The 25,538-nt window shown below is 44.7% G+C and overlaps 1 long non-coding RNA gene across 1 annotated transcript; it reads left to right on the forward strand.

Annotated features, from left to right (window-relative positions):
* The first annotated feature begins 854 nt into the window (after window positions 1-854).
* LOC136514307 (uncharacterized) lies at window positions 855-2,715 on the forward strand. The gene is made up of 4 exons (XR_010773602.1): window positions 855-955; window positions 1,022-1,155; window positions 1,296-1,347; window positions 2,022-2,715. It is a non-coding gene; the product is annotated as an uncharacterized lncRNA (long non-coding RNA).
* Window positions 2,716-25,538: the final 22,823 nt, after the last annotated feature.

Here is a 25,538-nt window from a genome sequence, read left to right on the forward strand (position 1 = left end):
TAAAGGATCTATGCTATCATCTGTTTTGATGTTTAGTTTAATCATTATTTAAGTATCCTATATGCACTGTTTTGTAATATCAGTACAAATAATGCAGATGAGATGATTTTTATTGTTTTTTTTATTGTTTTTTTCAAGGCATGTCCTGATGTTGAAGTTTTGGGTGCCCCAAGTGTTAGAGACCGTTGCATGCAATTAGGAAAGTTAACTGATGGTCTATATAATAGAAGAACTTTCAGTGCTATGCGAGCCCCCCAACAATTGATTTAACAGGGGTTAGCCCAGAAGTCAGTGTTGCTGCTAGTAGGCCTCAGGATCATATTATAGGTGGACATCGTTTTTCTGTAACTAATGAAGAAAAGTGTTTCTATAATATTATTTGCGGACTAGCTCACAGCCAATGGAGCTGATATGTCCTTTTTTTTACTATTTTTGGTATATTCTTTTTTTAAGTTCTTTTGTTTTGTGAACCTTTAGTCATTATGAATTTTGGTTTTTATTTTGTGTTTTTTCTTTTTTGTAGTATGAAGGCAGTTGAATTTGCCAAGACCTAGTGTTACGTATTGTTCTTTAGGTCAATCTGTGCAACCTATGGGTAAAGTCGACAATTTTTCGTTGCTGTTATGTGTCGTAAATTTTTTGAGGATCAACACCCAAGGCGGTCCAAGAAACATTTCTTCTTTCCAAAAGTTGAGGTAAGTTCTTTATTTATTTTTCTTTTTTTTTCTAGCTACAGCCTATCTGTGCCCTAGCAATGCTTGTCTATATCCGACGGCGGGGTGTCATGTGATTCTGCTATGAGTCTGTCTTTTTTGTATGTTGCCTTTTGTCATGTTTATTTTTTTTCCATTTGTAGGGTTGTCTTTACACCTACAATTGCGACTATGACATTGACACAGTGAAGAATTGTTTTCTTGGAGCCAACTCTGCTTACAAGCTGCATTTGTCAGACAAGGTTTTTCTTTTTTAAGATTTTCTTTTTTAATTTTTTTCTATGTATTAATTATTTTTTATGATGCAGCTGTGCTTTCTCGTTATCATACACAAGCATTGGTTTGCATTCATTGTTGACTTGAAGAACAAACTGTTTGTGATTTTAGGATTCTTATTTTCATCGGTGGTGATCACTTTCAAATCCAAGCAAGGACCAAGCTTGTAAGTTCATATTTTTTTATTGTTCACTTTTTGAAATTAAATCAATCTCCCTTTTTGTTTAGTTCTAAATTTTCCCTTCAGTTTTTTTAAGATAAATGCATTCAGGGAATGTTGGTACCTAACAGCAGAGGGTTATGTAGATGTTGATGCGTTCTCTGTGCTATATCCTCCAGTTCCAAAACAAAGTAATGTGTAAGTTTTTTTTGTCAATGTAATGTATTAAGTTTGGTTTCAGTTCATGTATATGTGTATCTATTTGTGATGGTACTTAGGACTTCATCACAGTCACCTTTGGTTTGTCAAAATAGCTGGGGTTTTATGTGTTGGGTGTTCTATGCAATTGATTTTTTGTGGTGTCCTGTTTTAGAATGGGATTTGGATAAGCAGATGGACTTTTTTTGCCGTCTGGTGTGCATTTGTGTGTGTGTAGATTTTAGTTGCGGGACTTACATGCACCCATGCAAGATGAGGTTGTTGGCATGGTGATCTGTATGGTTTTTTAAATTCGTGCAGCTTTTGTTTAAAATGGATTTAGGATAATTCAAATGAATGAGCATACTGTACCAGTATTCAAGTATATGTTAGTTTTGTGTCAGTTTTTGTGACCTGTGTTGTGTCTCGATAGTATATGTTTACATGTTTTTGAGGAACATTTTTACTTCTTTTTGAAAAGCAAAACTTTTTTATCCAAATCCAGGTACACCAGGTATACCCCCGAATATCAGTAGTGTTTACAACTTTTGATTACCTGAATGCAACATTTTTGGGAGTTCCGGGATTACCTGAGTTCATCATGTGCTAAGAAATGGACACCCTTAGCCTTTAGCCTTTTTTGTATAGTACTTCTTTTTGTGTGTGTTTTTCAGTGTTGATTGTGGTATATATGCTTTGAAGTTCATGGAGTTATGGGACAGAAACATCGATCTCACGTGCATGATTGACCAATCTGATATCCCCAACATACGGGTGAAGCTTGCAGTTGATTTGTTCTTTAGCAAAGCAAACTGCATTGACAAATCACTTGTACTGAACTTATATGAGCAGGTATTTTTCTTTTTGCATTTTTTTATATTACCTAGTGGTTCTGTTAGTAATTGTTTGAATTTTGTTTTATTTTTTCCCTGCTCTTTTTTGCAGGGTGTCGATCCTCGTGTCTGTACTTAGTTTCTGAGTTCTTTCTTGATCCCAGATAATCAATGTAATTAGTTTTAGGTTCATGGCTGCAAATTTAATGTTGTTGAGCTTTTAAAACTACTTAAAAAAGAAAGTAGCGCATGTAGGGGATGTCGCCTTACATATCACATGACAAAATCGTGTATTACAGTTTATAATACTACTATAGAATTTTTACATATATCTCATAATCTCATAATGTTGCTGAGTTCGTTCTTTCTTCTTTTTTGTGATCTCCTACGCCACGCTTGATCCCCTGAGTTGCTTGGCTGTGTATCATTGTTTTTTGATGTTGTTTTCTTGACCCTCTTGGACTTTGGCTTGATCGGTGAGACTGCGGGGGGAAAGGAAAAGTTATCCTTGCTGTAGTTACCCATTTTTAAATTCATGGTTGTTTTTTACCTGAATTCACGGTCGATGTTGCTTTCTTCTTCTTCTTGCTCTCTTGCGGTATCATTTTCTCCCTAACCTGTTCTATTTGAGTCTTCATCCTTTTTGGCAGTGTTGGTCTGCTCCTCTTTGTTGTTGTATGTGGATCTTCAATGATAGTCTCAGAACTATTTAGTTCTCTATTTGTAGTCCCATTTGTTTGTATCTGTTCATGTGATGTTTGTTCATCTGTGATCTTGACGACTTGTTGGAGGTGCTAGCATCTTGTTCAGGTGCTCTTCAATTCTGCACATTTCTCCCAAAAGGTACTCTGTTGCTTCTTGTTGCTTAGCTGCTTTTGAATTAGTTCTGTAGATTTTCTTGATAGTACATTGAATCTGAGTAGCGAACTTGTCTCAACTGTTTTCTCATCCATTCTTTGTTTTATCAATCTCATATCCTTTTTCCTCCATCTATCTATTATGTATTTATCTGGTATCCTGATAATTTCCTTTTCTATCATCACTTTCAGGATATGAGAACATAGTATGCCATCTTTGCTGAATTTAGGCGCAAATGCAGCTGAATTCTTCTTCCCCTTCAACGAGGTTAGTTAGCACTATATATTTCCTTACCCTCTGCAGTGTGTGTACCTTGGTTACTTCTCTGTCAAACTTCAAACACTTTGCCTTCTTGAATTTCTTTGTAAGCCATTGTTGAAGTAGCACTTAGTTGCACTTGGAATTTTTTGTATATGTTTCTATTGTACAGTTCCTAGTGCTTGCTTCTCAAAGGTGTAGCCAAATAGGAGTTCTTTTGGTTTCTTTTGGTTGCTGTAGTGGTCTTCTAGATTCTCTGCTCTGTCTATTGTGTCAATTATGCATTGGTACTCTCCCAAGAAACTGATAATACTATATGTTGGACCAACATTGTCTTTGAATCTTGTGTTTGTAGCCTCGCTTCTTGATGTGGTTTGAATGAAGGGGAAGAAATCATGTTTGTAGTAAACTGGGATGAATCTTTTCCTTGTCTCCCACATCTTTGTAAAGTATTTATTGTTCTATAGCTCTCTTTCCTCAATCATCTTCCCCATACAAGTACTTCGAATTCCTCTTCTGTTACACAGTTGTTAACTGTGTCTTCAAATTCTTCATAGAGCCCTTCCTTTGCTGCAAATATTTTGATATTCTTCGAGTAGCACTTTGTTTTGATGTGAAACAAGCAATTCTTGTGCCTTGTGTTTGGCAACACTTCTTCAATAGCTGCTTTCATTGCCTTATCTTGGTCTGTTAATGATAGTTTTTTGGATGCTTTACCCCCATAGCCTCTAGGAATGTTTCAAACACCCATTTGAAAGTTGTCGCTGTCTCATCATGTAGGAAAGCACATCCAAAGATATAGGTTTGTGCATGCCCAGTGATACCCACAAAGGGTGCAAATGGTAATCTATATCTGTTTGTCATATATGTCGTGTCGAAGCTGACACAGTCTCCATATTCTGCGTAATATTTCAACGACAATCGATCTCTCCAGAATATATTTTTGACTTTGTTATCATCATCTAATTCAAACTTGTAGAAGAATCTAGGATCTTCTCTTTTCCTGTTCATGAAGTTTTCCAAGACCTTTGTCATATCTGACACCTTTACTTCTTTGTTAATTTTTGTCCTGAAGTTGCTAACATCTTTCTTCTTTACTAGAAGTGCTTGTGACTCCTCCTCTGAGATAGGACATTATAGAGATCATTTTTCTTGTTGGAATGTTGTTATCATTCAATGTCCTAATGAGAGCTTTCTCCATGTTCATCGTATACTTGTGCCCACTAAACTGTTGTTCCCTGTGCCCCAGCTGCAGTTCATGGTTGTGATCTAAATCAAGTCTAATAATCTTCCAAACCCCATTCTCTTCTTTCACAACCATAACACATGGGCAGTTTGTTTTGATCACCACACTTGTCTTCCTTTTCGGTCCTTTTTGTTTCCTCGATGTCTTTGTCCACTGCTACTTCCTCCTGATCTACTGTCTTTGGTTCCATCTTGTTTCCCAAATTTGTTACACTTGACTGTAATTTTTGTGATCTCATTGTTTCTTTTCTTGCTTGAAGTTCTGAAGACATGCGCAACGGTTGTTTCGAATCCAGCAAGATATGCATAGAAGTTGAAGAGGTGCTGAGCAACATCTTTGGTCTTGAACTGCATTCCTAACTATGGGTGTATCTGTTGTTCATGTCTGCGTTGTCCCCTTCAGAAGTTGCTATCTATTCTTTCAAGATAAAAGCATTGACTTCTTCTTCAGTGAGTTTTTGGCTCCCACCTGGCTCTGTACTTTCTACCTCTTCAGCTGTGACAAGTTGATTTCTTGTTGATTCTGCGTTTGTTTATGTTAGTTCTAAAACTGTATTTGACAATCCTTCTTCCATTACTCTTGTAGGTGCTTCTATTTCTTGAATTTCCATATCTTTGAAGATCCCTAGTTTGCCAGTGCTCCTCTTCATGCTCTGATAAGTAATCCTGATCCCAGTCCCTGATCTGGTAGTCCTCGTATTCCTAAAATTGTTAATGTAATAAGTATTTTTTTGTTATGAAATTGATTGTTGCTGTATTTGAAATTTCATTTTGTACTATGAGTTTATTTTGTTATTGAAATCCCTATTTTTTACCTCATATCCCAATGTTGAGTAATTGGAATTGTTCTCCCTTTCAGGAATGCTGCTCATGTCATGTAGAGCTATCTGCAAGATACAGTGTTAAGAAATCAGGACAATTTTTTATCTTTCAAATGTATTTTTTTGAACTGTACCTGCTTTCCTGATATGATGCTATTTATGTCACATTGTTATCTTTTATTGTTGTCTGATATTTTTTATGGATTTGTAGATGTTCCTGCAAGTTGTGATTAATATATAAGTTAGCAATTTTGTGATTAATGAAAAATAGCTGCAACTTTTATATAATGTGTATATTTTGCAATTTTTACCTAAAAATCTGCGGATCCCAGCAGCGAAGCTTGTGTATGATCCCTGCATTTCCTGAGATAACTGAAAACATGCACTAAGTTTTTCACTTTTGTATTAGTTTTTTAATTTTTAATTTTTTTTATAGTGTAAATATGTTCTTACCGAGTATATTTCCTCTTGGGAGTTTCTAATTTGCTCCATCAGTAATCCTGTTAAGCTTTCCTGTCATAATGCATTTTTTAGTTTGTTTTTGCCATCTTTTTCTTTAATGTCTAATGCATTTTTTTGCTAGGTGAAGGTTCATGTCACCTTGCTGCTGCTATGTAGATGAGAAAGGTTTGTACTGCATCCATCCATTCTTGATGATTTATTTTTTGAACTTGCCCCAGACATAGTTGTAGCTCCTTCTGTATTGGGTGTTTGTGTTGATGCGTCTTCATTTATCTGTAAAAGAATAGATTGTTTTGGTTGTTTTTTTCCAAATTTTTTATGTAAACTTTTTTTTTCATTTTCCATACTTGCAAGCTGTACATGAGCCCAAATTGCTCCTGCCAGCTAGTCATTGGAGTGCTTGAAGATCCTGCTGCAAATGGATTTGTTGCAAGGTAGTTGTTCCCCCACCTGTGTTATTTATTCATGCATATATCAATATGATACAATATTTAAAAAAAATGAAATGTAGATCATTGAAATCTTAGACTTTTTTCTTTTGCAGAATATACCTGTGACTGATTTTGTAGTACTGATGTTGTTGCATCCTTGTTGTTATCTGTGTTCCCCTTTTGGTTCTGGATCATTCAGAGCATAATCATTTGTTTTTGTCAGTAAAGAAAGTGTCTGATTTTTTATCTGGTTGATATAAGTTGACATAGATATTTGTATTTTGAATTTTTAGACTAAAGAAACTTTAATATGTCAAGTAGGCATCGAGATTTTTGTGATCTACATATCTTTAGAATAGGACAATTTTCAACACTGAGCTTTGTAACTTTTGTTTGCAGATTTCATTTAGGTGCACTAATTATATGCATGGTGCTTACCTCTGCTTGTTGTGCATCTCCCCGCAGATGTAGTCTGATTGATTGATCTGGAGGATCCATTTTGTCTCCCAGCCCCCCTTTCTCCTTTTCCTCAAGCATTCGTGTTCAGATTGGATCCGTTCAGTCGCAGGTTAGCCTCCCCCTCCCGTCCCTGATCTTCTTGTTTGCTAAGTCTTATCTTTTTTTGCTTTTTGGTCCTTTTTTATTGTATTTGTTTTTGGCTCCTTTTTTTTACATACACCCATGGCCATCATTTTGGGCCTATTCTTTTTGAGTTTGGGCATTTTCTATTTGGAAGGGCTAAGCCTGTTATGCTTATTTAGTATGAGGTCTGTTAGTTTTTTTAGGTATGAGTACACTGTTTTATGTTTGGTGGGGCATTTACTTGTACAGTGTTGGTTTTGACGGTTCCTATCTTCTAAGTGTTTTATTCTCGATCTATTCACCTCCCCCATTTACTCCCCACCAAGGGGTTTCTCCCTCTTCTCGATTCCACCCGTCATTTACTTCCCACTGAGGATTTTTTTTCCTTCGTTTTCCCACCTGCATGGTAGATGACCATTTGCCTCCTTCTTTTCTCCTATATATATCGCACGGCTACCTCTCCCCCATTTTCCTACGTGCACGGAGCCATCTCCTTTACTGCATGTAAGTTCTTTTTGAGATATGAATATTTTTTCTTGCTTTTGTTCTTTTTTGTATCTCTTGTTTCAGTTCTAATCAACTAGGAGTTGGACGACATTTTTGTTGCTGTGTTTGTTGTTTTAGTAGGAATTAGTTTATGATTCTTCATTTCAGTCATGTTTGTGTTTTAGGTTTTATGTCTTTTTTAAGTTTAGAGTTTTTTTGTTCAGTTTCAGTTATGTTCATATTCATGTTTAGGTATTTTTTTCTTCTTATTTTAGTTTTCATTTTATGTTTAGGTTCAGTTTTGTTTAGCAAGGTCATTCATTAATTTGTATGTATTTTCATTTAGATGTTTATGTTCAGGTTTAGGCAGTTGTTAATTTTTCGCCTTCAGTCTTAGTGAATTTCTTCTGTGTTTCATTTTTTCTGTGTTAGTTCATTTCATGTTTAGGTTTAGGTAGTTCATTATTAGTTTTAGTTTTTTATTATTTTATGTTGTGTTGTCATTTTATTTATGTACAATGTTTAGGTTCAGCTTTTTGTCTTATTTAAGTTTAGTTCAGTTTTTAGTTTACGTTTAGGTTCAGTTTTAGTAGACTGTATTAGTTTCAGTTTCAGTTCTGTTGAGTTTTAGTCGGGTAGTCTTATGATTTGTATTGAATCTGCTATATTTTTGGATCAACAGAGTTTCTTGAACACTAATGTTCTAAACTTTTTTTTCTAGTTTTTCTGTATCATCATCAGGGGTGCTACTCCCTTCGTGAAGAGCAAGGTAAGCCAATGATCTAGTTCAATTAGTGGTAAAGTAAATTTTTTCCTCAGTTTAATTTTTTTTGTTCAGGTTCATGTTTAGTTAGTTCATTTAGTACTTTAGTTTTAGTTTTATTTTGTAGCTATTTCAGTTTTAGAATGATCCTCTTAGTTCATTTTAGTTTCCTTTCCTATCCATTTTAGTTTAGTTTTAGTTTTAGTTACCTCTTAGTTGAGTTCTCATTCCTAGTTAAGTTTTTTGTTAGTGTTGTCTAAGGTTAGTTCTTTCAATTCAGTTTCACTTTTCTCCCTCATTAGTGATATAGCAGTTTCACTTTCTCCCTCGTTAGTTTACGTTTAGGTTCAATTTTAGTAGACTATATTAGTTTCAGTTTCAGTTATGTTGTTCTCTGAAAAATGAATGCCCTGTTGCTCATAATGTTAAGTTATCTCAAATAGATGATCTTTAGTCGCATGCATGAAGGATGAAGCTCCGATAGTCTGATGCATTTTTTATCATGCACTGCACAATTTTTGTGTTAGCGAGTAGCTTGTGTTTTGTCGATACGTATATGTCAAAAATGCAGTGGGCTTGTTCTCTGTAAATTTTCATTTCAGTATTGTGTCCTTTCTATTTTTATTTTCAGAATGATCCTCTTTGTTCATTTAAGTTTCCTTTCCATTTTAGTTTTGTTTAAGTCATATTTACCTCTTAGTTAAGTTTTAAGTGTTAGTGTATGTGTCAATGCCATGGTTATATGATTTTATGGGCTATTGGCGATGGGGGAATAATTACTGAAATTAATCTTGTTCTATTTGGAGTAGCCGACTAAGATGTTTCTTCTCTGTTCTGCTCGAGTTCTGCTAAGATTATTGTCTTTTTTTTGTCAGATGTCTGATGTTGTTACTCCGGATATTTCAAAGTTCGTTTATGCGGACAGGCCTGTGTCCAAGTTTGTTTTCTCTTGAAGTTGATCCGCAGAGCCGTTTGATTGTTGTTCCAAGGGTGGGTGGATTTAGTGCAATTACATCTCAAGATAAAGTGACCAGTGTTGCACGTGCTTGTAAACAGATTATCCCTCATAATTTTGTCCCGACGTTGAAATTCTGTTATGATGAGGCCGATAGGACAGTGTATTGCCTCACTGCTAATGATCAAGTCGCCGAAACCTATTGTGCTTACTCTGTTTGAGTTGGTGAAGTTAATGTCATATTTTGTAAAGTCAGTAGTATTGTGATGAGGAAGAATTCAGTTAGAGCATACTTTGATGTTGATATCACTGTTAAGGTATGTTTTCTTATTCTTTTTCCTTTTTTGTTTCTTATGTGTCGATGTTAAATATTCTTGCATGTTTCTATTTATATTTTTATTTATATCATTTTTATATTACTATTTTAGCTTAGTTTTCATTTTTATATCAGTTTAGGTTCTGTGTATGAGTTTCACTTTAGTTTCAGTATTCAACTGCCATTTTTCAATAATCAGCATTGACCGAAAGTATTGATGTCTGTTACTTAGACTAGGAAATTATGTACCTATTTATTCATTTTTGAATTTTTCATTTTTTTTGTACAGGGAAATTGTTCTAGGTGCTATTTTTGAAAACGAAGTTGTCTCCATGTTTGTTTTTGAGAACCTGGACTTAGTTCCTAGAGACCAATCTAGTGTCATTGCTGTGAAAGATTTGGACGCCGAAGATAAGGTGAAGCTAGTTGCTAGGCTTGTCAGGCAAAGCCGTGGGCCTTTGTTTGTTCCCAAGTACAAGTATGCTTTGGATTCATGGAACCAAACTGTTTATGTGCTAGTCAGCTGAAGCTGAAGATGCTGAATCTATGACTGGCCGTTCTTTTTTGAGTGGATGGTAAACATGTGTCTTTTTCCCGTGTGCTTAAGATGGAAAAGCAAGCTAAGGATGATGACTTCTACCCGTCTGTTTATTGCACTCAGATTTGACCTATGCGACAATATCATTTTCAGTAATTTTCTCGGGTGCACTTCTGTGCCTTTGGACCTTATGGATGATGAAGACTTATGTTACGAGTCATTTCTGCTATGCTTGAACTTGTTACAATTTGTAATTTGTTGCAGTCAGTCATGTTTCCAGTCAGTTGTGCATTTTGGACCTTATGGATGATGAAGACTTGTTATCATTTGTAGTTTGTTTGAATTTGTCTTTTTAAATAAGCTAGTTTATTTCAGATGATGGTTTCAGTCTTTAGATTGAGATAGTGCTTCCTGCGCTCATCCTTTTTGCTTTTGTCTGTGTGTCTATCGTCATTTTTAGATTTTTGGTTATTTTGTTGCTTTTTTAATATCACTGGTTGTTTTGAAGGGACAAAACAATTGAATACTGAGGCTACATAAATTTGGTTGTTTTGTTGCTTTGAAATAACTGGTTGTTTTCAAGGGAGAAAACAACTGAATATTTGAGGCGTTGTTTGGCTTCCTCAAAATAACCGGTTGTTTGCAAGGCACAGGAACCACTGAATGTTCATTAGACAGACTCTAAAGTTTAGATGTCACATCGAGGGTGTTAACCGTCACATGCGAGTATCCAATAATAAAACAAATTACACAAGTTCTCGGTAACCCGTGAGACTGAATTTATTAAGCCTAATTAATTCATCATTAGCACATATTTATTATAGCACCATATTGTCAAATCATGGACTAATTAGGCTTAAAAAATTCATCTCGTAAATTAGTCGTAATATGTATAATTAGTTATTTTTTAATTTATATTCAATCTTCTATGTATGTATTAAATATATAATGTGATAGAAAATAAACTTTAGAAGAGGAAATAAAGCTTTGTTATTTGCTTTGAATACTGCGCGCGGCTGCTGCTCGCCTCGTTGATGCCAACGCCATTGCATGCCCTAGCTAATGCAGCAGTAGGTGCTTGTTTAGTCCAAAAAAGGTTCCCAAAAAGTGCTAAGCTATCACATCGAATCTTGCGCTACATGCATGGAGTATTAAATATAGACGAAAAAAACTAATTGTACAGTTTGGTTAGAAATTACGAGACGAACGTTTTAAGCCTAATTAGTCCATGATTAAACACTAATTGTCAAATAAAAATGAAAGTGCTATAGTAGCCAAATTTCCAAAATTCACGAACTAAACACGCACCTGGTCGCTGGGACTTGGAGCACTGAAGGAGGAAGTATACTTGGCCATGCAGCCCGAGGCACGACGGCACGGCACGAAGCACGTTTTTTTAGCCCGACACGAGCACGGCACGGCCTGGTGACATGTGGGCCCGGGCTAGCCCGGCCCGAGCCAGCAGGCCGTGCCTGGGCCGCTACTCAGGCCCGTGGGCTGGCACGGCACGGCTCGGCCTGAGTCAGCCGGCCCGGCAGCGGCCCAGCCACCCCCTCCCCCTCCTCACTCCGTTGTCCGCTCCTCCCTTCCTGACCTCCCCGCGGCCTAGCGCGCGCCTATCCGTCCCCGCCTCCCCCCTCCTCATTTCCTGGTAACCCTACGACTGCGAGTCGTGCTTTCCCCCTCCCTCCCTTTCCCCTCGCCGCCGCACCCCCTACGACTGCGAGTCGTGCTTCCTCGCCCCCGCGGTCCAGCTCGTGCCTCGCGGTCGCGGTAGCCACATCGCTCCTCCACGCCCCAGCGCCCCCTCGCGCAGCCACAGGCGGCGCAGGCGGTGGCAAGCGCGGTGGTCGGCCTCCACGCCTCCTCTCGCGCGACTTCTCCCTTCACGCAGCTGCATCGCTCCTCCTCGCCCCCCTCGCGCAGTAGCAGGCGCAGCGCACGCGGTGGTGGCAAGCGCGGTGGCCGGCCTCCACACCTCCTCCGAATCTAGGTCTAGGGCGTCGGCCTCCTCCACATCCGGCTCGAGGTCGAGGATGTCGGCCACCTTCGGATCCAGCTCGAGGTCGACGACGCCGGCCACCTTCGGATCCAGCTCGAGGTCGAGGACGTCGGCCACCTCCGGATCCAGCTCGAGGTCGACGACGCCGCCTACCTTCGGATCCAGCTCGAGGGCATCAACCTCCACCACGCCTTGCGGCCTTGGCTTCCTCCTCCCCGTCCTCCGTTCCCACTTCCCACCCTCTCTCTCAGTCTCTCGCTCTCACCTGTTTCGGGCCGTGGGCTGGCCCGATCCCCGCCTCGGACCGTGCTTCTCGGGCTGGCCCGACCCGAAAAACGGCCCAGCAGGCCGTGCCTGGGCCGTTGGTCAGGCACGACGCCCGCCTCGGCACAGCCCAGGTGGCACGGCGTGCCGTGCTGGCCCGACTCCCTTCGGGCCGTGCCTGGCACGGGCCCGTGCCGGGCTGGATCGGGCCAGCCCGTTGGCCATCTATAGGAGGAAGAAAGGGCCGTGCCGGGCTGGATCGGGCCAGCCCGTTGGCCATCTATAGGAGGAAGAAAGGAAAAGTATATGGCACAGGGGAGCACCCAATGAGTAGACCGCTGAAGCTCAAGCGAGAGGGCGCTGCGGATGCGGTGGTGCGCGCAGTGGTCACTGGTCAGGTCAGTCAGGCTCGACGCGACGGGCTGACTGGTCGAAGCAGACCACCAGACCGGCAGCAGCTGCTGGGCGCTGGCACTTATCCCGGGGCACGCGCACGGCGCACTGTTCACCCTATCTATCCAAGCAGTGCCTCCTGTGCCAGCCTGCTGCCTGCCAGGCAGCAGCAGCAATCCGTAGGGAGAATCAATGGAGCAGGGCCAGCTGCAGCAGCATGCAGGCAGGATTGCATCAGCCTTATTTAGTTGGACCCCAAATTCTAAAAAAGTGCTATAGTATCTGTCACATCGAATGTTTGTGGCCTATGCATGGAGCATTAAATGTAGATGAAAAAAAACTAATTGCACAGTTTGGTAGGAAATTGCGAGACGAACGTTTTGAGCCTAATTAGTTCATGTTTGAACACTAATTGCCAAATAAAAACGAAGGTGCTACAGTAGCCCCAAATTCCAACTTCCTGCAACTAAACAAAGCTTAGTTAGGGGAGTACCAGCACGATAGAGAGAGAGAGGAGACCGAGAGAAGAGAATCGGGGGGAACGGCAGACGGAGGAGGACGCCGGCCGGTCGGTGTCCTTGGAACTGGCAGCGATAACGATCGAGCGAGCCATCGGCAATGACGAGCGACTGTTCCGGCCCGGGCCTTTCGTCACACAACAAGACCGGAGATCAAGCGAAAGGCCTGGTGGCTGGTGCCATGGCAGGCATCGCAGACCTAACCTACTCGCCATAGCCAGGCACAGGCGTCTCGTCTGTGCCCTCAGGTCTGAACCACCACGCCTCGTACGGGCCTGCACCTGCTGGCCTGCTGGGCGTACGCCCATCCCTCGCCTCGCGTCACCGGCCGCTGACACAAGGGCCGAGACGTGCGACGCATCAGCGGCGGGCGGGCGGGCGAGCCCGAGGCCGGAGCCCCGGCCCCCGGGCGGTCAAAAGCCGGGGCCGAGCCGCCGAGGCATGTGACCCAGTGGAACAGTCTCCCACGCACGCGGACGGACGAGGGCCGCGCGCGTATACCAAACGAGTACTCCTACGTACGCCTACTACTCTACGCATCGGCTCGCCCGCCCGCCGGCGCGGATCGCGATGCTGCCGCAGCCTGGTGGCGGATGCGCTGTTGCCGTGCCACCGGGATCCGTACCCGCGCGCCAGCTCTGGGCCGCTGGCCCGGCCTGTCGCGTCATCGAGGCCGAGCCGAGGCCCCCGCAAGCCACACGGCCGCCGGCCGTGCCGTCCCGGTTGCTGGCTTTGCTGCAGGCTGCAGCAGTGCCCTGCGCTGCCACCGCCGGGCCGGGAGCACGGGACTCGGATGCTCACCGCCCACCAGGCCACCACCGGGGCCGTCGTCGTTGTTTAGATTGCAAAAAATTTCAGCCCGATGAATAGTAGCACTTTCGTGTTATTTGGTAAATATTGTCCAATCGTGGACCAACTAAGCTCAAAAGATTCATCTCGTGATTTCGAACTAAATTATGCAATTAGTTATTTTTTTTACCTACATTTAATGCTCCATGCAAGCGGCTAAAAATTGATGTGATGGAGAGAGAGTGAAAAAACTTGGAATTTGGAGGTGATCTAAACAAGGCCTTAGTCCAAAAAGGTTCCCAAAAAGTGCTAAGCTATCACATCGAATCTTACGCTACATGCATGGAGTATTAAATATAGACGAAAAAAAACAAATTGTACAGTTTGGTTGGAAATTACGAGACGAACGTTTTGAGCCTAATTAGTCCATGATTGTACACTAATTGTCAAATAAAAATGAAAGTGCTATAGTAGCCAAATTTCTAAAATTCACGAACTAAACACGCACCTGGTCGCTGGGACTTGGAGCACTGAAGGAGGAAGTATACTTGGCCATGCAGCCCGAGGCACGACGGCATGGCACGAAGCACGTTTTTTTAGCCCGACACGAGCACGGCACGGCCCGGTGACATGCGGGCCCGGGCTAGCCCGGCCCGAGGCAGCAGGCCGTGCCTGGGTAGCTACTCAGGCCCGTGGGCTGGCACGGCACGGCTCGGCCTGAGTCAGCCGGCCCGGCAGCGGCCCAGGCCACCCCCTCCCCCTCCTCACTCCGTTGTCCGCTCCTCCCCTCCCTGACCTCCCCGCGGCCTAGCGCGCGCCTATCCGTCCCCGCCTCCCCCCTCCTCATTTCCTGGTAACCCTACGACTGCGAGTCGTGCTTTCCCCCTCCCTCCCTTTCCCCTCGCCGCCGCACCCCCTACGACTGCGAGTCGTGCTTCCTCGCCCCCGCGGTCCAGCTCGTGCCTCGCGGTCGCGGTAGCCACATCGCTCCTCCACGCCCCAGCGCCCCCCTCGCGCAGCCACAGGCGGCGCAGGCGGTGGCAAGCGCGGTGGTCGGCCTCCACGCCTCCTCTCGCGCGACTTCTCCCTTCAGCGCAGCCTGCATCGCTCCTCCTCGCCCCCCTCGCGCAGTAGCAGGCGCAGCGCACGCGGTGGTGGCAAGCGCGGTGGCCGGCCTCCACACCTCCTCCGAATCTAGGTCTAGGGCGTCGGCCTCCTCCACATCCGGCTCGAGGTCGAGGATGTCGGCCACCTCGGATCCAGCTCGAGGTCGACGACGCCGACCACCTTCGGATCCAGCTCGAGGTCGACGACGCCGCGCCACCTTCGGATCCAGCTCGAGTCGAGGACGTCGGCCACCTCCGGATCCAGCTCGAGGTCGACGACGCCGGCTACCTTCGGATCCAGCTCAAGGGCATCAACCTCCACCACGCCTTGCGGCCTTGGCTTCCTCCTCCCCGTCCTCCGTTCCCACTTCCCACCCTCTCTCTCTTAGTCTCTCGCTCTCACCTGTTTCGGGCTGTGGCTGGCCCGATCCCGCCTCGGACGTGCTTCTCGGGCTTGACCGACCCGAAAAAACGGGCCCAGCAGGCCGGGCCTGGGCCGTTGGTCAGGCAACGACGCCCGCCCTCGGCACAGGCCCAGGTGGGCACGGCGGGCCGTGCTGGCCCGACTCCCTTCGGGCCCGTGCCTGGCACGGGCCGGGCCGGGCTGGATCGGGCAGCCTGGGCCATCTATAGAGAAGAAGGGCCGTGCCGGGCTGATCGGGCCAGCCGTTGGCCATCTATAGGAGGAAGAAAGGAAAAGTATATGGCACAGGGGAGCACCCAATGAGTAGACCGCTGAAGCTCAAGCGAGAGGGCGCTGCGGATGCGGTGGTGCGCGCAGTGGTCACTGGTCAGGTCAGTCAGGCTCGACGCGACGGGCTGACTGGTCGAAGCAGACCACCAGACCGGCAGCAGCTGCTGGGCGCTGGCACTTATCCCGGGGCACGCGCACGGCGCACTGTTCACCCTATCTATCCAAGCAGTGCCTCCTGTGCCAGCCTGCTGCCTGCCAGGCAGCAGCAGCAATCCGTAGGGAGAATCAATGGAGCAGGGCCAGCTGCAGCAGCATGCAGGCAGGATAGCATCAGTTAGGGGAGTACCAGCACGAGAGAGAGAGAGAGAGAGAGAGAGAGGAGACCGAGAGAAGAGAATCGGGGAACGGCAGACGGAGGAGGACGCCGGCCGGTCGGTGTCCTTGGAACTGGCAGCGATAACGATCGAGCGAGCCATCGGCAATGACGAGCGACTGTTCCGGCCCGGGCCTTTCGTCACACAACAAGACCGGAGATCAAGCGAAAGGCCTGGTGGCTGGTGCCATGGCAGGCATCGCAGACCTAACCTACTCGCCATAGCCAGGCACAGGCGTCTCGTCTCTGCCCTGAGGTCTGAACCACCACGCCTCGTACGGGCCTGCACCTGCTGGCCTGCTGGGCGTACGCCCATCCCTCGCCTCGCGTCACCGGCCGCTGACACAAGGGCCGAGACGTGCGACGCATCAGCGGCGGGCGGGCGGGCGAGCCCGAGGCCGGAGCCCCGGCCCCCGGGCGGTCAAAAGCCGGGGCCGAGCCGCCGAGGCATGTGACCCATGGAACAGTCTCCCACGCACGCGGACGGACGAGGGCCGCGCGCGTATACCAAACGAGTACTCCTACGTACGCCTACTACTCTACGCATCGGCTCGCCCGCCCGCCGGCGCGGATCGCGATGCTGCCGCAGCTTGGTGGCGGATGCGCTGTTGCCGTGCCACCGGGATCCGTACCCGCGCGCCAGCTCTGGGCCGCTGGCCCGGCCTGTCGCGTCATCGAGGCCGAGCCGAGGCCCCCGCAAGCCACACGGCCGCCGGCCGTGCCGTCCCGGTTGCTGGCTTTGCTGCAGGCTGCAGCAGTGCCCTGCGCTGCCACCGCCGGGCCGGGAGCACGGGACTCGGATGCTCACCGCCCACCAGGCCACCACCGGGGCCGTCGTCGTACGTACGCGGCGGCTCACGGGGCCAGGGGCCCCTTGTCGCAAGCCGGGGCGTTGCGGCAGCGCGGCTGGTACGGCCGGCCATGCAACGTCATGGTGTCATGGACACGTACGTGCGGGCGGGAGGCGGCGAGCCAGCGAGGTCCGTTAGGCTTCAGTAGGCCGCCGTCCTCTCCTCTGCACTGTGCGCGGCGGTCCGGTCCTGGCCCCGGTGACCGCACGCTGCCGCCCTGGCCGCTGCTGGCAGGGAGCGACCCGACGGATCAATGCAATGCGACTGCGTGCGTGCCTCGGCCGTCCGGACGGACCGTGCACGGTGCACCGCCCGGCCGCGGGATACGTACACCCATGACATGTCACCGTTGAGTGGCGTACGTACAAGCCGTGTGATTCTCCAAGACGATGCTGTACGTCATCGGCTGGTCGCGGATGCCGATGTGCGCGCGGCACTGAATGCGTTCCGTACCACGTAGGAGTAGCTGCCAGCACGGGGATTCTTCTCGAGTTCTGATTAAAGCAGGCGTCACGGATTAGGGTGTGTTTAGATTCCAACGAATCTTGCGGCACATGCATGTAGTACTAAATATAGACGAAAAAAAACTAATTGCACAGTTGGGTGAGAAATCGCAAGATGAAACTTTTGAACCTAATTAGTTCATAATTAGACACTAATTGCCAAATACAAACGAAAGTGCTACAGAAGCCAAAATCCAAAAAATTTTGGATCTAAACGGGGCCTTAGTTTCGTGCACATAGGGATGAAAACGGATTGGATATGGATGGATATCACCGATATTACATTTGTTTTCATATTTTTGTCCGGATTCGGATTCGAATACGGATATTGTCAACTATGTCGGATAGAATACGATTGGATATCGACATCATAAATATGCGATTTGAGTATTCGGATACGGATGCGGTATCGGATGTTAGATATCCGGACTCGGATACGGACAGATCTCAACCCCTCTAAACGAATTCGGTTTCGAATATGGTCGGAAAATATCCGTACCATTTTCATCCATACGTGCACAAGACATTTCCAGCGGAAGCACAGAAGGATGAATATGCTCCACAATGAATCCCGCAATTTAAGGGTTTGTTTGGTTCACCGAGTAGCTACTAAATTTAGTAGCTTTTAGTTACTTTAGTAACTTTTTAACCAAACGTTATGACTAAAAGCTACTAAAAGGGCTTTAATCCTCTCTAATAACTCTCGTGTTACTAAAAATGACTAAACCGTTTAATAGCTACTAAAATTTAGTAGCTCGAACCAAACACCCCCTAAAACAAAGGCCGAACCTACCTGGTTTTGAGTGAAACAAAAATTAGAATCCCCCAGAACCACTTCTATCGTGAATCAAACCTGCGAGTACTACCGGTACTCCCTCCGTCAATGAAGAATATAATTATAGGATCCGTGCCAGTTAAAATAGCTTAAAGTTTGATCAAATTTATAACAAATAATATTAATATTTATGTCTCTAAATAAATTTATTATAAAAATATATTATATGACTAATCTAATGATACTAATTTAGGCATCAGAAATGTTAGTATTTTTTATATAATTTTAATCAAAGTTTAAACTGATTGACTTCTCGGGAAGTGAGAATTATATTCGTTCGGGGGACGGAGGGAGTACTTCTCAAGTTCACGAAGCCTCTATACTCACATACAAGCACAAAACAATTAGATCGACGTGAAGGCTAAAATAAGTAATAGAAATGCAAAAATGAGGCAAACCAAACCAGAAACACGAGGGTATGCTTCCCGTAGTTCTGGCCCACCATTTTGATTACGTTGAGTGGCTGCCAAAGGTCAATCTATAGTCAAGTCTCTTTGAACCACTTTTATTGAGTACACTAGATGATCTTTCACTAATTAACAGGTAAAATCGCAGCCCCAAAAACTGTCCCACGACACTCCATAAGCTTGGGTGCTTGTCGATGATGCCTTGCCGTCTAGAATGGTTCGCCTCAAAAAAGAACAAATGCTTCATGAGTTGCACGATATAGCGACAAAGTGATCAACAACGTGTTTGGTTTGTGCCCTGGTAGACATTGCCTAGCCAACAGATGATCCTGGCCGAGGTAGCTCCGCTCAAGAGCCAACCAAACAGGCGCCAAGTCTTTGAATGGCTCAAAAGTATTCTCACAAGCTAACACAAACTCTCTCTCTCTCTCTCTCCAATACAAATGATATCTCACAAATCCCATTAAGGAATGAGGAGGAGAGCTCTCAAGGCTTGTTTGAATGTTAGAGGAAGTAAAGTGCATCAGAAGCCCCACAGAGTGGGAGAGGGCGAGTAGACATTTGGTAACAAGTCAATAAAAATTTACCTAATCGGGTTCCTCATGACTGACCGTTACTGTTTGAAACCCTAGAAGAACTGGCCTCCTCAATGGCTAACAACAATATTAGCCTTAACCCCCACCCCCTCACAATGGCATGTATCCAAGCAACCGCCAATTCAGGGGCTACAGGAATTGCAGTGGGCCCACACACAAAAAAAAAAGATAGGGATATAGGCTTAATTTTCACCATATTTTCAAATGGAGGAGGAGATCTTTGACAAACTAAATTGAGGCCTGGTGACGGCATGATCTGCGCTGTCTGCACTTGTAGCGCCGTGCGTCTGGATGTAGTTATCATAAGTTCTGTTGGTGTGTTGTAGGAGTTTCATTGTAGTAACTTCTCTACAAACTGGTAGTTCTCGATATCAATCCTACTTGGTAGAGGCTTTAGAGGTTGTTAATTAGTAGAGTGTCTTTTGTTGTGGGTTCCGGCGGTGTGACCGGCCCACCTTTCTTTCCTGCGTTGCATTGTAAACTGGCAGTCCTAGTGGGGATTAGGGGTTCTTCCTACGCTTCCTAATAAAGTTGGGATGGGTCTTTGATCAAAATAAAATTTGCTCCTGCAAATTATAAATCATTGCACCTAGGAGCAGATCCAGCACCCGTGGCGGCTGGGGCTCGAGCCCCTCGCTACCGTCGCCGGATGCATAGAGCCCCTCCTAAGCACCTGCTATAAATTTATAGACATTGAACTTTAGAAGGAGAGGCTACGTGTAGAAATTAAGAAGAATAAGCCCCTCCTAACCTGTATTTCTAGATCCGTCACTGATTGCACCCACAAGAGAAGGGCACCCCTCTCAGATTTACTCTTGCTCCGCCACTGACTGCCATTGCTAACTTCTTGTTTCTCACCCTTCTCACATCCGACATATATTTTCATGGTACCATTCTGTCCTTTTTGCTCACTCTCGTGGTTTCGCTGCCACCAGATTTGTCTTAAATTTACTCACATGATGCTTAGATCAGACATCTAAGCTCTGCTCACTCTGTCCCTAAATGTTTGTCACCACGATTTACGTGTCGATAACTTTGACTCGATTTGTAGGAAATGCGTGCAACATTTTTATCTCTAAATAAATTTATTAAAAAACTAGATTCAAATATCTATCCCATGGTACTAATTATGTATCATAAATATTAATATTTTTTAATATATATTTAGTCAAAATTGTTTCTCGGAAAACAAAAACGGTAGACATTTAGGGACGGAGGAAGTACACATTAAATATTTGATTTTTTGAGAATTAGACATTAAAGATAATTTAGAATAACAAAACTTGAAATGTTTGATCCGAGTCAACTTTATACACTCGTTAGTCGTTGCCACGCCACTCGCCGCCGCCGTTGCTGAATCCGCCCGGCCTGACGGCGGCTCGGTCTGATTGAAAGTGAAAGGCAACAACCAAGGGAATAGCTCAAAGGAGCAGAGCAGAGGAAGCAGCAGGTGTAAAGCAAACAAAGAGGTCAGGGTCAGAAAACACAGAATGCTCAGCAGCGAAGTTTACAGAGGCATGCCGCAGCCTCGCCGCGACGGCGACGCGCGTTTAGCTTCAAAAGAGCCCAACCAAGCACTTCAAATGCCCAGTCCAAAGCGCGCATCGGTCGGTCTGTTCCCGTCGTCGTCTCGCTCCCGGCTTTTCATGTAAGGCCGCCGATCGACCAGCAGCTTGTCTTAAGGGGTACAGAAGCATGCAGGGTCTCGTATCGGCGACCCAAATTGGCCAAATCCACGATAAATCATGCATGCATGCGTCCCACGTAGCGACGAGCTCAACGGAAACCTACCGGCCGATGACTGTTTCCTTGTTCCGATCTCCTCGAGTCAATCAAACAAGGGAAAAAGACTAAAGAGGGCGAGCTCAGATTCACGAGGAAAAGCAAGGAGTAATGCATAGAAATGCTCCATGCTTGGCCTTGCTTGGAGCTAGCTATAGCTCGACCTTCATCTGTTGAAATTCGCAAACTTTTTTCTTTAAAAAAGATTGTGTTGATTTTAATACAGTTTGGGCATTGTGAAATTTTGTGGGGGGACAGCAATAGTACTAAACTACTAGCTAGCAGTTGTTTAGTGATCAGCTCCAGTCTCCAGCATGACAGTCACTAGGGCTTGCACGTGTGACGGCCAAAACATTCAGCGGATCAATGGATTTGTCAGTTCGGATCAGTAGAATAATAGCATTCACGCATTGTTTGTTCTTTGTTCCTACCTGGTGCATGCAGATTGGTTCGCCCAAGGAGATGGAGAGATTATTGTAGGAGTACTACTAGTAGTAGTAATGTAACTAGCATAGTGTGTTCAAAAGGCTGTCGTCGCCTAAAAAGTCCCTCGAGATTGCTTTAAGAAGGCTTTGGCGCGCTAAGCACGAGAGATGTATCAAGGGCATCTTTTGAGATGGGTTTCAGCAGCATGCAGTTGCAGTGTCCTCTTTGTACCCTTGCATGCAGGAGCTGGTACCGAGTTTAACATTGCATGCGTCGATGTGTCATGCAACACACACAAAGCTGTGGCATACAACATATAGTAGGAGCCAAAATGAATGTCCTCAAGGATGAGCCATGACCATGAGGCGATACACTTGTCATCAGGGACGGATCTAGAATAATGTCTAGGGCAGACTTCTTCAACCTCCAAACAGTTTCAGCCTCTCCTTAAAGTGCATCCATGACAAAAAATTCTAGGGGGGGTAAGGGGGGCTCTATGGGTCCGGCGGCCGTAGGGGGGCTAGAGCACAGCCTGCCTCACCGTTGGATCTGTCCCTGCTTGTCATGCATGGTGATCTTTGTGTTCACAGTAGTACAGGTACCTGAAGCAGCTGTTCTCGTTGAGGCACCGACACTAAACAAGCAAACGTACTTTTGGAGCCTCTAAAAATCATAAGTGATTTTGTGTAAGGGCCTGCTCCGGGCGTGGGGTGTGGGCGCATGCACGTCGGAGCCGGAGACAAGCACGGGCGCAAGGAAGATGACCCAGAGACGAGCGTCGGGCGGGGAGGTGCGAGGCGACGGCTAGGGAGGCGTGGGGAAGAGTGATAGGAGGGCGACGGGAGGAAGAGGATAAGGCAGGCGAGAGAGAGAGAGAGAGAGAGAGAGAGAGAGAGAGAGAGAGAGAGAGAGAGAGAGAGAGAGGAAGGAAATAAAATGAAAAGAAAATATAAAAAAGGGGAAAATAGAAGGGCACATGGACATTTTATGCATTTTATCTATTACAAAAAGTTTTACTAAACCTTCTTCTACAATTAAGATGCTTCACCAAAGAAGTTGTAACCGGAGCTATTTTAGCTAAAGGTAGAGCGATACCAAACGGGCTCAAAGTTGCAAGCAGAATAAAGGGCGTACCCAGTGCAGAGAGCTCCCGCTCTGTGTGGGGTTTGGGGAAGGGTGTCAGTGGCAAGTCTTACCCTTGCGTGTGCAATGCGAGAAGACCGCGACTCGAACTCGAGACCTTCTGGTCACAGGCAGTAAGACTTTACCGCTTGTTAGAGGCCCGCCCTTCAAAGTTGTAAGCAGAATAGAGAAACTAAAAAAGACTGGTGATACATTGGAGGTCAAGTGCTAGACTAGAACCTGTTAACACCTGTGGCTTATTTAGGTGTCATTTGGATCCCAATAGATTTTTGAGGAACATGATAAAAGGATTCTCAATAGTTTTATTGGATTTTAAGATTCTAAAAATCTATAAATTAAAATCTATATAAAATCTAGCCCGTTTGGATAAGAATTAATCTAGGACCGTGGGATTTTGTCTATCTGAATTCTTAAAATTTGGAGGATACAAAAGGGTCTTAGGCAACCCGTGCGTAGAATACAATGTTATTAGCTGCAACATCAGGGCTAGTTGTTGACTTCTTGCTGCATGACATGTGTTCTCTACAATATAATAAACGGACATATCTTATCTCCGTCCAAGAGAGGTTATATGTTACAGCGGGGGTGGGGGGGGGGGGGGGGGGGGGGGGGGGGACTGTAGAACCAGTAGCCGATTAATCTAGCTTAGCAAATTCTTCAAAGCTCTTAATAGTCATAACGACAAGAGCTTAGTCTGGGTTTAAGAGATACTCATATACGATGCATCCCTCTGTCACGACATAATGTTTAGGTCTCTTGATGTTGTCTCGCTCCTACGTATTTATCAACTTAGAGCTAGTGCATGCTAGCTCGTACCATCGAAGATGCCTGTAGGATACCCTTAATAACAATAGAGTCAACTTGCCAACTCATATGAACTTTAAAAAAATAAAGATAGACTAATCTAAAATACTAGTATAACAAGTATGAGCATAGACACGTGAATCTTAGGAAAGTGTATGAGCTCAGCTAGTCATGAAGAGCTTCTTTATTATCATTATCTCTCTTTTGTACTCAATAAAATATATTTCATAAGGTACTCCCACTACGCAAAACAAGTGATTTGCCGAGTGCAAAAATCTTTGCCGAGTGCCAAATTTCGGGCACTCGGCAAAGACCTGCTTTTACTGAGCGCCGCACTCGGCAAAATATGACACTCGGCAAAGAGGCCTTTGCAGAGTACCTGGCACTCAGCAAAGACCTGCACTCGGCAAAGGCAGACACTCGGCAAAGATTAGTAGGGCTTAACGGCATCCAACGGCGTCTTCTTTGCCGCCGTTTGGCACTCGGTAAAATATTTTTTTTTTGTTTTTTGCCACCAATTTTTTTTGAAGCTTTAGTACATTACCACAAACAACATGTTTAAATTTGGGACATTTTCATTGCCTTTTGGCATATTTCTATAGTTTATTTTGTTTTGTTAAATTTTTTCAGAAAATGTAAGTTTGAACTGCAGGTGCATCGAATAATGGATTCATTCGTTCAAAAAATGTTATCCTTGCTTCTTAGTGTAAATTTAGGCTAAATCCAGGAGCTGTCTCGAAATTTCGATCAACGTGCTCACGGGGCAACGCCGCCAACTTGCGTGGGAGTGGTTTTTTAATTGTATAAAATGTGAACGAATTCCGAAAATCATGAAACTTGTCGAGTTGTCGCCGTATCGTATGCGTATGCCATGAAAAAAATTTAAAAAAGTTTCGAGCATGTTGTCACGTACGATGCTCATAAACCAGGTGCATCCCGCTATAGGACTAGCTAACTTTAGTAGTTTTCTTAGCATTCTATGTATCCGGGGTGCAATTATTACATGTGAAGCAACTTTTGTAGATGTATGCCCTGTTTGGCAGGGCTTCGCTTCACTGGTGAAGCCATTTTTTTTGCTTCAGCTCCACGAACAGCGCCACCGATGGAGCTGAAGCCGTTTTGATAAATCGTTTGGCAAAACGGCTTTCCTGTGAGAGCATGTTTTTGTAACACCTCTGGTGTTACGAACCTGCTTAGCACCTAGGTTAAGGCCTCGAAGAATCTAGCCGAACAAGTTTTTGAATTTTAACAAGTTAAAACACATAGGCAATTAAAAACAATTTCTGTAAACAAAAACAAAATATAACGTATGTATAGTGGTTATATAAAAATGGTGAGCAGATAGTGTAGATAAGAATATAATTTTAATTTTGGAAAATGAATATTGTTAACTAGGGTTTTGGGAGCTCAAAAATCGAATCCGAAATTTAAACTAGAACTTTCCGTTGAATCGACAAGAAATTGAACTTAGGTTACCAACGTCATTTTTGGTGAATTATATTGAGCAAAATAGTTAAAAGGTGCTTAAATGTTTTGCTCCTATGGGTTAGTATGTAGTATGGGCTATTGAGTGAAATATTCATTGATTGAAATTAATAAGGTTTAGACATATTAAAAATTGCAACAAAAAGTGCTAATTGTTGTTAGTTCTAACCGAACCTTGCCCTCTTCTAAGTCTAGAAATGATAGTAGACAATGTCGTTTTGGCACTCAAATTCTAACCAAATTGTTTAAACACTAACTTCATGTTCTCATACTGTTGGTTGCCTCTAAGTGAGTACTTGAGCATGGCTTAGGTGGAAGTGGTGTTGGGTGTCACGATACCCTCGCAAAAATTGCCCGAACCTCGTTAAAACGTGTCAAAGTCGTGTCATTGGCGCTCTGTTCGTGAACTAATGTTCAGAGCGACGAGCTCACATTGGCATACATCTACCTCCTTCCCTGGTGGTCCTCTGGTCATGGCGATGGCGTTGCTAGGTTGTTGGCAATATGGACTTTACGATAGGGGAGTTAGTTGAACCTCAACTATGATCGTTAGTGACTTTTGTTACACTTTGAAATGTGTGCACGTCAGTTAGGGTAGCCGTTCAGACTGGGGTTGCGGTCACCATGGGCACAGCGTGGTGGCGCAGGGGTCACATCGTGACCAAGCCACGA

This window comes from Miscanthus floridulus, chromosome 16 (assembly GCF_019320115.1).
Source record: "Miscanthus floridulus cultivar M001 chromosome 16, ASM1932011v1, whole genome shotgun sequence".
In the NCBI taxonomy this organism is placed as follows: domain Eukaryota; kingdom Viridiplantae; phylum Streptophyta; class Magnoliopsida; order Poales; family Poaceae; genus Miscanthus; species Miscanthus floridulus.